At 48.2% G+C, this 13,441-nt stretch overlaps 2 long non-coding RNA genes across 2 annotated transcripts; both read left to right on the top strand.

The window, feature by feature from the left end:
- The first annotated feature begins 620 nt into the window (after positions 1–620).
- On the top strand, positions 621–3,960 carry LOC311429441. Its single transcript, XR_014688255.1, has 4 exons — positions 621–693; positions 2,318–2,358; positions 2,629–2,682; positions 2,783–3,960. It is a non-coding gene; the product is annotated as an uncharacterized lncRNA (long non-coding RNA).
- Positions 3,961–6,271: 2,311 nt separating this feature from the next.
- LOC311429442 lies at positions 6,272–12,837 on the top strand. The gene is made up of 6 exons (XR_014688256.1): positions 6,272–6,402; positions 6,597–6,635; positions 7,313–7,458; positions 10,558–10,631; positions 11,062–11,207; positions 12,277–12,837. It is a non-coding gene; the product is annotated as an uncharacterized lncRNA (long non-coding RNA).
- Positions 12,838–13,441: the final 604 nt, after the last annotated feature.

The raw sequence follows: 13,441 nt of genomic DNA on the forward strand, positions 1-13,441 counted from the left end.
TGGTGGAGAACTAGTACTGCAGGCGGCCGAGGGGGGCGCATGCGCGGTGAGGCCCGGGGGCGCCCTCTGCCGCCTCCTGCTGGTGGAAAACGAGTACTGCAGGCGGCCGAGGGGGGCGCATGCGCGGTGGGGCCCGGGGGCGCCCTCTGCCGCCTCCTGCTGGTGGAAAACGAGTACTGCAGGCGGCCGTGGGGCCGTGCATGCGCGTTGCTTATTACGTCGTTGTTTTTTTTGCTGTGTAATTTCCTACGCTCCTAGATTTTTCTTCATATGTAAATCACACAGAATCACAGATCTTCTAGGTTGGAAGAGACCTCAAGATCATTGAGTCCAACCTCTGACCTAACACTAACGTTTGAGCTAATTCCCGTGGAAAATATTTCATTTACTTTCTTGGTTGTATTGTCCTTTCTATGTTCAAAGCTGAGGCATAAATACGGTAAATTTTGCTTCTAGAAACACCCCAGTTCTTTTGTCTGCACTCTGCATGCTGTAAACTAGGGATAGGCACAAAAAAAACCAAATAAATAAATAAATAAAAGAACACAGCTGCTGCTGCTCCTGCTCTCTTTCTTGTGGTTTGCCCCCTCCTCTTTCCCAGGTGATTGGGTTTGGGTGCTGGGCGGGGCCAAATGGTATAGGAGCCCCAGGCACGGCATCAGAGAGCTCCTTCTGCCCGGGCTGCTCTTTGGGGTCAGTGCTTTGTTGATGCTTCTGTTAGTTACATGCAGGGTTCTTTTGGTGGGTCAGGGTCTGGTACGATCTTTTAGAGGAAACCGATCTAGTAGTATGTGCATTTATTGCTTGAAGCTCTTTGGAGGTGATTAATTGTTATAGCACATTTATGGATAGGATGTCAATGTTATTTTGTGCGTTTGCTTTGTTGTTCTAGGTCCCTCGTGATTTTTGCAGGGTTACAGGGCAGATGCCACCAGATCTACCCCTTTCGTTGTTTTTGTTTTGTTTGATTTTTTTTTTTTTCTTGATTTTTCTTTTTCTTTTTTGGAAGGGGGTTTGGGATTTGAGCATCTCAATTTTGCGGGTTTGGGATTTGAGCGTCTTAATTTATTGGGTTAGGGGTTTTAGGCATAGGACTTCAGGGGTTTAGTGTGGTAAATAGTTTGGGTTAGGTCCGTAGGGGTTTCGAGGATGTTTAGGGATAGGGCTTGAGGCTTTTTTGTGTAAGGGCGGGAAGGGCTAGGGTTACAGTGAGTGCTGTTAAATGTAGTTCTCGAAAACTCGGCCTCTGATTGGCCGTGCTGGCTGTCCAGGGAATTCTGGTAGGTGTAGTTTTCCGGCACCAGGCTTCCGGTAGGCCGTGTTGACTGCCCGGAGCATGCCGGGAGATGTAGTTCTGGGACTCCGAACTTCCGGGAGGCCATGTTGGGTGCCCGGAGCATGCCGGGCAATGTAGTTCTGGGCCTCCGGACCTCCGGGAGGCCATGTTGAGCGCCCAGAGCATGCCTGGAAATGAAGTTCTCGGGAACCAGGGTTGGGCTTAGGGACTAGGGCTGGGGCTAGGGTTAGAGTTTAGGGTGAGGGTTGGGGTTAGGGTTAGGGCTAGTGAATGCTGGTTCTCTGTGTTTGCAGATGACGGTGAGCGTGTTTAAACTAATTCCAGTTGAAGAAGTTTCAGTTACTTGCTTGGTGCCGTTATCAGTTCAACATTAAAAGCTGCAGCAAAAGCAAAAGGGGATTTTTGCTTCTAGAAACACCACAGGTCTCTTGTCTGCTCTCTGAATGTTTTTGAGATAAAACAGATTTTAAAAAACAAAGGAAAGGAAAGGAAAGGAAAGGAAAACAAAACAAAACACAGCTGCTCCTTTTGCTCTCTTCCTACTTTCATGTGCTTTGCCCCTCCCCTTTCCCAGGTGATTGGGTTTGGGTGCTGGGCGGGGCTAAATGCTATATGAGCCCCAGGCATGCCATCAGAGAGCTCCTTCTGCCTGGGCTGCTCTTTTGGGGACAGTGCTTTGTTTTTCCTTCTGTCCGTTGCAGGGTTGTTTAGGCAGGCTGGAGTCTATGGATTTCTGGATTTTAAGTGCTTGGAATTCACTTAGTAGAGGGATGTTTAGTAGGGGCTGCTGGCTCAGTTTGGGGCGCGGTTGTCACTGCAGTTATTTTCCTACAGCCAATAGAGTAAAATTCCAGTTTGCCTTTTAGAGGTGCTATAAGTGGGTAAAGAGAACAGATGGAAGCGTGTGCCACGTGGGGTAGGCAAGCGGCTGAGGTACAGGAGGGGATGAGAGCATGTGATTTTTTTTCTGGGGATGAAATGGACTCAATTTTGTTGGTGTATAATCTGTTCTGCTCCTAGATTTTTCTTTCAATGTGAAGAAAAGTTTGAGCTAATTCCAGGTAAGAAAGTTCCAGTTACTTGCTGGGTCGTATTGTCCTTTTAATATTCAAAGCTACAGCAAAAGCGTGGGGATTGTTGCTTCTAGAAACACCCCAGTTTTCTTGTCTGCACTCTGCATGCCGTTGAGCTAAAGCAGACTAAAAAATAAATAAATACAGGAAACACACACACAAAAAACAACAATAACAAAAACAACAACAACAAAAAAAACACACCATTGGGTGATGTGTTGTGAACGCAACGATCATTTAATCCCTTTGTTTTCCCAGGTGGTGTGGATGATACTGGTTGCACTGTTGGAGCTTGGATTTGGAGAGGAACAGGTGAGCATAGTTGTATGTTGCATCAGCAGTAGTCAGCGTTGTGGAGAAGGTGGGCATCATGACCGGCATGCTAGTGAATGCTGGTACTCTGTTTTTGCAGCTGATGATGAGCCTGGCAATTGACTAAGATGACGACCAGTGCCTGTGTATTTCTTGAGGCGGAGGGAATTTACCATGCAGCAACCTGAGAGCTAAGTTGGGGGGCACCTGGTATCTGCATATCTGGGGTGGCTAATGGGAGCTGGGAGCCAGAGCAGCGTGGAGCCAGCTGGCTGAAAATACTTGGTGCCGCTGCGAGGGTGGTTCAGGCTGGGTCACGTTCAGGCTGCTTGTGGCTGGGTCACCAGGCTAATAGAAGCAGCGGGATTATTTTGTAGCGTGAGTGCGTGCGCCAGGCAGGACAGTTTCCTTCTGTTCGTCTGTCCTGTAGTGTTGCTTCTGCAATGTCTGTTCTGTGCTTCTCGGGTCTTGATATCCTTCTAGCTTTTTACACTGGACAGACCAGACAGGCGACTTGGTAGCGGTGCTGAAGGGCCTCAGTGCTTGTTTTGTCATCGTGGCTCTGATCCGAGCACTTCTTGTCTTGCAGTCGCTGCTTGAAGTGCAGTTCTGTTTCAGGTCTCGTGCATCATATTCGGTTTGAGATCGCATCTGTTTCCATCCTCGCTCTTGTGGAAGTCATCTGGGCCGCATCAGGAGCTCTTGCTTGGGAATTGATTTCCTAAGCGTCGTCTTATGTGATTAAGGAGGTATTGGGGAGGCAAGGACAGTCCCCAGACAAGGACTGTATATCTCGAAACAAGACACCGGAACTCACGATAAGGAAGCGGCAGACGGACAGAGAAACAAATGTAAGGACTATAAATCTCAAAACTGGACGTTGGAATTCATTATAAAGACACAACAAAGGGAAGAATTAGCAACAGCCAGCTCTTGCGATTAAGAAACATGCCAACTCAGCGGATTCCTGACCAAAGGTGAAAAGTACAATGTGAGGAAGACTCGGGGTCTTCCTCCCAAAGACCCCTGCCCACGTCCCAAAGGCCCCTGCCCACAGTTCTTGGGAGGCTCTACTCAGGCGCAAGGTGCCAAAAGGCTAATTAGCATGAGAAGCGAGGGAAGGCGGGGGTAGGCAATGAATATGTATAGGCGCCGGTAGAATATTGATAGATTGATTGTATAAATTCAAGACTGCTTTCTGCTTTGGGTATGCACGATAGGTGGAGAGATCCCCCCGTGCATCCAGCGCTGCAATAAAGAATATACCGCTTAAAGGAATTTCGGCTTCGATCTTTGAATCATATGGGGTTTTCAGTCCCCATCCTTCTGGTCTCTTGTCTTGAAGGAAGGCTTTTTAGACCTCCATCACCCCAGTTCTGGCAGTGTCTTCCAGTCGCGTGTCGTGACATTTGAGTCTCTCCTTGGGTCTGGTGCAGAGCACCTGTTGTGACTTGCTGTTGCCATAGGGCTTCCCTCCGGGGGTCACTTGTTCTTGCGCCTTGTGTTGTGTGTTTTGTTTGTAGTGTTTGTGGCGTGGCTGTGTGTGTATGTGTTTGGTCTGGAGCTGTCCTGCCTGGCAGTTAGTGATGACAGCTAACGTGGCAGTGCATGGGTGTGCTAATACATTGTCCGGACTGTGTTGGCGAAGACATCTGGTCTGCCTCTGGGCACGTACTGAAGGGCAGCAGGCACAGTCATCTCTGTGGTGTTTGTCAGATGTGCGTGTGGGGGGGAAGAGTTGAGCTGCTTGTGAGCAGCTGCTCGCATAGTGCTTGAACGGTGTGCTTGAGGAGGAGGTCTGTGGAATCTTGAAAGCTTACAGATAAGGGGTTTTTGAAACTTTTATTTTTATTTCTCTCCTGTCCCCAGTAGAGCGTAAACCTTTGGAGGAACCTGTCACAGGAAAGAGCTCCTTCCGGAACTGTTCAGCGCTCCGTAGGCAGCTCGGTGACTGGCTTGGTCTACTTCTGAGGTGTGCTGAGGTATGGGGGCTGCTGTTTTGAAATGATAATATTGTAAACGGGGTCCCTTTGTGTTGTTGAGGGATGGGTGCTAATGCTGGCAGCTGAATGATTATCTTGTGACCGTTTTCATTTGTTAAAGCTGAAACACAGTGTACAACGCGGGACTTGACCGGAGCTGCTTTTGGCAAGGTGAGCGATGAACAGATGTAGCAGGTACTTTAGGGGTGCAGTTGTCACTGCAGTTACTTAACTGCACAAAGTACAGTAAAAATCCTGTTGATATTTCAGGGGTGTTGTAGCTGGCCTAAGAGAGCAGATGGAAGCATCTGCCTCGAGGGCAGGTGAGGGAGCAGAGGTTAGGGAGCAGATGAGAGTAACTGTCCCAGCTGTGCTGTGGCTTTGGATGCTGCTTCAGCCTATGCTTTTCTTTTTGTTTCACAGGTGTGTCGCACAGGCTCAGAGGGGCCAAGCTGCACTCTGAAGAGCAGCACGGGAAGGGCGGGCTGTTTGTGAGCTGGATTGGAGCAGAACTGCCAAGTAGCACGAGGTGACTGCGAAGGGTCTTGCTTTGCAGGTGCCATGGCAGGCTCTCCACAGAAGCGGTTGAGGATTTGAGAGGAGGTTGCAGATCATCGAGGAGCGACACGTGCAGGGACGGCTTGAAAACGGTATGGCTGCTTTCTCTTCTGTTTATCGGGTGTCCCAGGCGACGTGGGCTGTGATGTTAGCCTTTAGGATCGGAACAAAGCAGGTGCTGATGGCGGTCTTCTTCGGTAGGCAAAGAGGTGCCCGAAGCCCCCTCCTGTGCAGCCTGAGCACGCCTCGCTGAGGATGAAGCTTGCTTTCCAGCAGTTCTGGAAACTGTGTTGAGGCTGAAATGCTGCGTCTGTGTTCGGGTTGGGGTTGCACCTTGGTGAGTGTAGGGATGGGTTTTAAGTGGGTGCAGCGGAGGGCCCGGCCCCAGTGTCCTGTAGTGTGTTTTGACCCATCAGCATAGCCTTTTGGTTCTCAGATAGCCTGCTGAAGGAAGTGATTTTTGCTGCGAGTGGAACGGAATTGATTTTGTTGGCGTATAATCTGTTCTGCTCCTAGATTTTTCTTTCTGCGTAAATAAAAGTTTGAGCTAATTCGAGCTGAAAAAGCTTCAGTTACTTGCTTGGTTGTGTTGTCCTTTCAATATTCAAAGCTGCAGCGAAAGCATGGGGATTGTTGCTTCTAGAAACACCCCAGTTCTCCTGTCTGCCCTCTGCATGCTGTTGAGCTAAGCCTTATAAATAAGTAAATAAACCACAGCTGCTGCTCCTCCTCTTTCTACTTTCATGTGCTTTGCCCCTCCCCTTTCCCAGGTGATTGGGTTTGGGTGCTGGGTGGGACCAAAAGGTATATGAGCCCCAAGTATGCCGTCAGAGAGCTCCTTCTGCCTGGGCTGCTCTTTGGGGGTAAGTGCTTTGTTTTTCCTTCAGTCAGTTGCCGGGTTCTCTAGGCAGGCTGGAGTCTATGGATTTCTGGAATTCTAAGGGCTTGGAATTCACTTCATAGAGGGATATGTAGCAGAGGTTGCTGGCTCACTTTTTTTTTGGGATGGTGGGATACGCTCCTGTGTTTGATCTGTATTTTAATCTCTAGATGAATCAACCCACTTGTGTAACTCTCCAGAGGACTAAAACCAGCTTGATGACATGCTACAAGAGGCTTGACCGTGTTGGTGCAGTATTACCAAGAGACTGAGCAGGGTCACCTTTTTCATCTGCAAAGGGTATGTCTGCCATTACCCCTGCCGGGGCTGCTATGCATTCATGGCCTTGTGGCATTTGTGGACTTCAGTTTGTTTGTTTGTTTGTTTGTTTGTTTTATTTGTCTGGCTCTGGTCTCTGTGTTTGAGTCCTCTGCATGTGCCGCACTGTTTGCGTATCCATTGTGGATGTGACCTTCTCTCTTTGTTTCTTGTAGCTCAGGGCGTAGGCACGGAAGCTTGAACGAAGCATGAGGGTGAGTGGACAGCAGTGGGGGCCCCGAGTTGCTCGGTGGACTGTGTGAGTCTGCTTCAGCTGTCGGGCCGGCTTTGCAAGTGCCTTGCGACAGCAGAGTACGTCTCCTGCCACGTTTCTGACACGTGCCAGACGTCAGCGGTTCCAGGGTTCCAGTTCCTGAAATGCTGGAGATGCTCGGAGCACGAGAGGAGCTGGGGCGGCTTCGGGGGGCTGGGGGAGAGGGGACAGGGGAGAGGGGGGCGGCTGCGGCGGCGGGGGGGGGCAGAGAGGGCAGCAGGAGGAGGTGCCGTTGCGTGCGCGTGGCCGACGCCCCTCTGGATTGGCTGGAGTGCTCCGTCCCGAGGCATGCTGGGAGCTGTAGTTCTGCGCTGCCGGGCGGCCACGTGGGCTCCGGGCTGCGCGGCCGGGCCGGGGCCGGGCCGGGGCCGGGCCGTGCGCGCCGGGAGGCGCAGGTTGCCGCTGGCGGCGAGCGCGGTTGCCGGCGGTGAGGCGAGCGAGAGCCTCCGGGGGTGCCTCCTCGGAGCGTCGGGCCGGGAGGGGCGGGGGGTGTTGAGGCCGGGCGCGGGTCCTCGCTGCGCTTGATCGTTGGGCTGCGCCGCGCCGCGCCCCGGAGGCTTTCCTCTCCCTGCGTCCTGACAGCCGGCTCTCTCCTTGTGCTGCGGTTCACCGGGGCAGAAGCAGCTCCCCGCCGCTAGGACCCCTGCGGGGTTTGTTGCCGAGCGAAGGTGGCGCACCGGGTAAAGCGAGGAAAGCCGCAGCTGGCGTGCTGCGGTCGCAGGGTTCTCAGGAGAGAGAGCAGCCCGTCCGTCCCGACTGCCCAGGTAAGTCGCAGCGACCTCGGGGTGGAATCAAGGCGTGCTCGTAAGCTTCCTGCAGCCCCGGCTCCAAGGCTTCGTTGAATTTGCGGAAGCGCGAGCTGCTCGGCGCTGGGAAGCGCAAAGGGAAGGAAGGCACGTAGTGCCTGCCGAGTCGTAGTAGCCTCTTAGACCTAGAATGAACTGGCCTGTCAGGCTCTGTCTGTTGCTCAGTCTTTGGTACGAGAGGCTAAACTTTGTCCCGCCTCAGCTTTCGGAGTTGTCCTAGGAATAGACCGGTGCTTGCGGGGCTTTCCAGGACGCTGGTTGCGGTCAGTGAGGACAGACGTGAGAGGCAATTTCTGTCTGTCTGTCTGTCTGTCTCTTGGTTATGTCCCAAGAGTTTTGCTTGAACTGTGTGCAATAAAGGAGGCCTTGGGCCTGTACTGAGCAGCGAGAGAGAGCAAAACTCTGCGTAAGCACTGGCCGTGGCAACGTTGCTTGGGAGTTGAGCGGCTGGGGGTCTTTCCAGAGGTGGGGGGTCTTCCCAGCGGAACTCGGTACGCAGGCAGAAACGTGACCTTCGAGGTCTTTGTTTGTCTTGCGCTGCAGCTGTGGTATTTGCCCCATAACTGTATGGAGTTGCTGAATTCTAGAGGGGATGATGATAGAGACGTCCCTGGTTCAGCCTTTTTTTGCCGCAGTCCTTGCAGAAGTTGTGGAAAAATGAGTAGTATCCTTCTCTTTAAGTTCACCTTTTAAAGAGTTCGTCCTGCAGACTCCTGTCTCCGTGGTTTAGGTACGTGATTTGTGTGAAACAGAGCCAGGCTTTCCTGTTAACGAGTGCCCTGATTGAAATTCCCTGTTGTTGGAGAACAAGAACCATCAGTGGTGCTTGGCAGTTTAAAACCTCTTGGCTTACGCAAAGGCTAACTTGCCAAAGCGAATGGGAAGTAGCCTAAAGTTCAGTAAATGCGCTGAATAGAAAAGGCCGTCTTCTTGACGGGAAAAGAGCTTTGCAGAACGTGAGCTTTGTTTCCCGTAGGGCTCCCTGCTTGCCCACCTGTTCAGCGATTACTGCAGGCTTTGACTGGTCCCCTCAGGCCCAATATCGCACACGTGCTGTGCTGCAGACGGTGCCTTAGCTTCCTTGCCGTCTCGTGCTGCGTTACTTGTACCTGCGGAAAACTTACTTCAGTGTCACAGAAACCCCGTGGGAAGCGTTCCCGACTCACGCCGGTAGGACCATCCCGTCGCGGCTGGTAAAATCCAGGAGCAGGACGATGCTTGGAAGAACGTCACCTATGGAGGAGAAGACAACAGTCTCCTTCCTGTTAGGCAACAGGTTTCCAAGACTGGTTTCCCCACCCCCCTGTGCGTTTTGAAGGAGGCAGTCCCTAAGCTGATGCAATCCAACTATCCAACTGCATCTAAGATGCTGGTTGTTACTTCCATAAGCTATAAAGGAACTTAATGTGTTCTGTGTTTTTAGGTCGAGGCTCGTGTGCGTGAGTTTGGCTTGTCGCGATGGCCGGTGTAGATGATCGCTCACGTGCCCCAAAGCTCCTTGTGCTGATGCTGGATCTGCCCCACGGTAAAGGACCGCATGCTGTGTGTTCAGCTTTTCTTCCTTACCGTGTCGTCCGTATGTACGTATGTATTTACTTCTCTGAAGGAAAGGGTGGATTTTTCGTGGGTCCCTCTGTGCGCGTCTCGAACCAGGCTGCAGTAAATACGCGTAAGCGAGTAGGCTGCTGCAGCGCGTCCTGGACAGTATCAGGGTGCTACTCTGCTAGCAGTGGAGAGCTGGGTGAAGGTGCCCAGGGTAAGGGCTTGTTCTGCCTCAAGTTGAACAGAAAGTTTCAGGAGTTGAGCATCCCAGGGGATGTTTGTAGGACTGCTGTTAGACGATAAAGGTTCGGATGGCTGTCGACGAAGGGGATTTTGTTGGTTCTTTTTCGATAGCTGTTCCTGCCAAAGATCGCGTCGGTCACAAAAGGTAGTAGTAACCTTGCGGTTTCTATGTTCTGTAGCGTTTGTACTAAAATACACTGGCAGATGAATAAATGAGCAGGTACAAATACACGTGACTCTGTAGCTGAGACTAAATAACGTGCAGTTTCTTCTGTGTTTTATCTTTCAAAGCACGTTGTTGCTGAGCGCCTGAGCTTTTTGCTCGCATTACCGAGGAAAGGAATGGCAGTGCTTCTTCCCCCCTCATCTCTCTTTTTTTTTTTTTTTTTTTTTTTTCCCCCCTCTCCTCTTCTTCCTCGATGACAGGGTACTCAATGTTTTCCTCGGATGTCCACGTGAAAAACGAAATAAATAAATAAATGCTGATGGTGAAGACACTGACAGAATTGGGTGACATTTTCAAGGTAGAGGAGGGGCGAAGAATGTGGAAATTCCTGGTACATTAGTGGTGCTCTGTTAACAAAACTGACGTATACGCCACTTGCTGTTCCTAGTTTTTTGGTTTGGTTTTCCTTTCAGTAGTCTCCCCGAAGGCTTTTGCGGACACACGGTGTATCTTTTCTGTTCTTTTCAGTATTCTGAAAAGTATTCAGTATTTCTTTTTCAGTATTCGTTTGTCAGGAAAGACGACCGTGCAATCCGAGGGCTGTGGACAACCATCTACCAGGTGGTTGTTGCAGCCTCCATCGGTCATGTTATTTGTGCTTTTAGCTCGCCCTCTCCTATATCTTGAGTTGAATTTCTTTTTTTTTTTTTTTTTGGCAACGCTATGTTTGCAGTGATAGCATTGCTGCCGAGGTATTTTTGACTAAAAATGATCTTAACTGTAGTAGTGAATTCACAGAGTGTGGCTTTGTGTAACGACTCCCGCGATCACAACTTTTTTTTTTTTCCTTTGTCACAGATAGGAGGAAAGCTCTTTCCGGAGAGATGGAAAGAAAGTTGTTTCAGAATACGTTCAGAATGTCTGAAGTTGTTTTGGAATTTTTTTTGTTTTGTTTTGTTTTTTAGTAGTTAACGGTAGTACAGCCCACAGAGCAATTTCTTTGTGCGTGAGAACTCGCGGGTTAACTGAAAGTTACTTGTTTTATTATAAAACTAGGATTTGAAGCCACGGGCATTCAGAAATGCATATGATATGTCTTGTCACAGTCTTCTAGATCAGCTAACCGGAATGAGAACCAATCTTCTGAAAACACACAGGGATATCGTGGGGCAGGATGAAGGTAAATGGACACAATTATTTATTAATATTCTGGTACAGCTATTTAATTCACCTAAGTAGTGTTTCTGTCCTCGGTGTGGGAGAGGAAGTAGACTTTGCATCGTTTCTTGGGTCAGTCGTTCTTCCCTAGATTCCGAAGGAGAAGAATGAAATTTCTGCCTTCTGTCACAAAACATGTTGTGCGTGTTTGGAATTTGAAAATTCAGTTTCATGGGTGAGCTTTCCTGTGCAACAGGATGCAGTAGATGTTCTTATAGTGATGGTGAAAGGAAAGAGGGGCTTTATTTGCCTTTTGCTTTTCCTTTGTTTTGTAGAGGGAGGAAATAGTGATTTCTAGATCTTAAATGCTAACGCTGGAAATGGAAGCATGCGAGGCTTGTATTTCCTTAGTCTTAAGGTAGACTAAATTTAGATACCTTGTTCTGCTGCAGACTGCCTTCACGGCGTTCCTGTTGCTCAAAGGGGAAATCATCAGGAGTAGTTGAAAATGATGCCTTCACCCCTTCGGGAGATTGATCCAGATCAACCAAAAAGGCTTCTTCATACACTTGGCAGTCTGTTCAAACAGGATGAGAAGGTAGGAGAAGTCTTGCTATCTGCTGTATCATTATTTGAAAAGTAACTGAATTGTAACACGGAGGCAAATACTCTGGTAGTGAATTGACGAAGCAATTGTTTTTTACTTATATTAAAAAAAAAAAAAAAAAGTCTTTTCAGGGTACGATGATAGATGAAGCAGATAAATTTGTTGCTGGGCCTCAGAATAAGATCAAGCGTCCTGGAGAGCCCAATACTCCAGCATCACTAAAGAGAGAAGGCGTAGCACGTCGCCGCTATTGCGACGGCCACAGTCACTGTTGTGACAAACCATGTTGGTGGGAAAGGGCCACCCTGTGCTGCTGGATCTCCGTCACCATATCTGAACCTCAAAGGCATGCCAACAAATAAAGGTGTGTTGGAGTTGTTGTAGTACAGGAACTTGTGTGGTCATAAATGGACATAGTGTGCAGGGAAAAAAAAAAAAAGGTCTCCGTGCTTTCTGTGTTAATTCAAAAGGACACGTAAGTTTTAGAGTTAATTGGGACTGAATTTCTTTGGTCGGCTTAGACAAACAGGCTGTTGCTATAGGTAACGAAGTCCTGAATGAGCAATAATTTGGAACTGTTTCTAAAAAGTGCTGAAACCTTTCACCACGATGGTTTGGCGGTAGCAAGGATTTCATTTCAGCTTTTAATTCTCATTTGTGTATTCTATAGTGGGGAAGGGAGAAGTGGGGAAGGAAAGTGTGTTAAAAAAAAAAAAATAAATTTAAATTTCTCACAAATAGTAATTTACCCACCTGTTGCAGCAGAGTCGAAAGAAAAATTTGCTGGAACTGGGGGAAGGAGGGGAAACTTTAGTTTGCTTTAGTCACTGAAACGGGAATACAGCAAATAACTTCACGACAGTCGTATGAGACGGTTGCAGCCCAAAAGGAGGTATTCCTGTGGTTGCGTCAAAGGGTGAATAAAACTACTGAAGTGATCTGACAGTGCTGAGTAACTCTCTCCACAGTACTTTCAACAAGAAGGGATGCAGAATAATGTCCTTCTGTGTTTTTTGATCCTGCAGTTATATGCACTACTAAGCTCCTTCTTAATTTTCAGACACTGGTATCAGTACTGTCCAAGATGGTAATGGAGAGAAGAAAGCAGAAAACTGTCAGTTGCTGGAAGAGCAAATTGATGGCTTGTCTGTGCAAATGGCTTCTTCGGTTCCAGCTGTTAAGGGAGAGGATGAAATGTCACCTGGTGACTTAGACTCTCTACATGATGAGTTCAATTGCTTAAATGATGCAAAGATGGCTTGGATCGTAAACCTGGTACCAATGCACTTGTTCGAGGGCCTCTAAATTACAGCGTGGCTGGAGATGACCAAAAACGAGTGATGGAGTCTACTTCTGAATCTGTGCCAAATTGATTTAAAATAACACCTACAATGTTGGAGGGAAGCGATGCTGGTATTAAAATCAGAGTGGTGAAAGAGGTTTGCAAACGTGGAAGAAGTAAGTTCTTTATTAGTGTATTAAAAATAGGCTAGGGGTACAGAAGACTTTTTCTTGAAATGAGGATCTATTTTGAAAATAAACCCTCAGATTTGGAATGATTTTTGATTACTCGTGTACAAGTAGTGGAAGAACAAGAAAGTAAGTACATGTATTCACAGTCCAACTTTATATCCTCACCGTCCTTACTGCAGCACTCTTAAGCAGGCTTAGTCACAGCACCATTCGTGTTTTCATAGTTGGTTCAGAGAAGAAAGCACAGAAACCAATGAAAAAATACTGTTGTTTCACATCTAAGGTGTCCGGTTCATTCTTTTGCGCTACTTTTTTTTTTTTTTTTGTTAAACTTTATACGAGACAATCGTGCTCATGCTCCACATAGATCGGTCATCTTGTAAAGAGTAGTTATCTTAAACCTCTGCTTTCAAAAATGACAGCTCTAGGTTGAAACATGGCTCGGTATCCCTTTGTTTCTATTAACTGCTGATCATGGCAGCGTGTTCGTGGAGATACAAGGCTTCTCTGCTGATTAAACCTAGTCTGCATTTTCCAAGGGCAGGTGTTTCTAGATACTGCTCTTTTAAGAGAACAAAATTCAGCGTTACATTTGAATATCAGCTAATCGATATCACTTCAAATTATTGGTATGCTGGCTTTTTTTTTCTTACGTGCATTACTGTATGCAGAAATGGGAAACTCTAGGCTTTGTTGTTTTTCCTTTGGCTGTTGAGATTTACTGAAAATGCATTTACAAGATCTGTTTCTAA

Source organism: Aythya ferina, assembly GCF_964211825.1.
Source record: "Aythya ferina genome assembly, contig: HAP1_SCAFFOLD_1125, whole genome shotgun sequence".
Classification (NCBI taxonomy): Eukaryota; Metazoa; Chordata; class Aves; order Anseriformes; family Anatidae; genus Aythya; species Aythya ferina.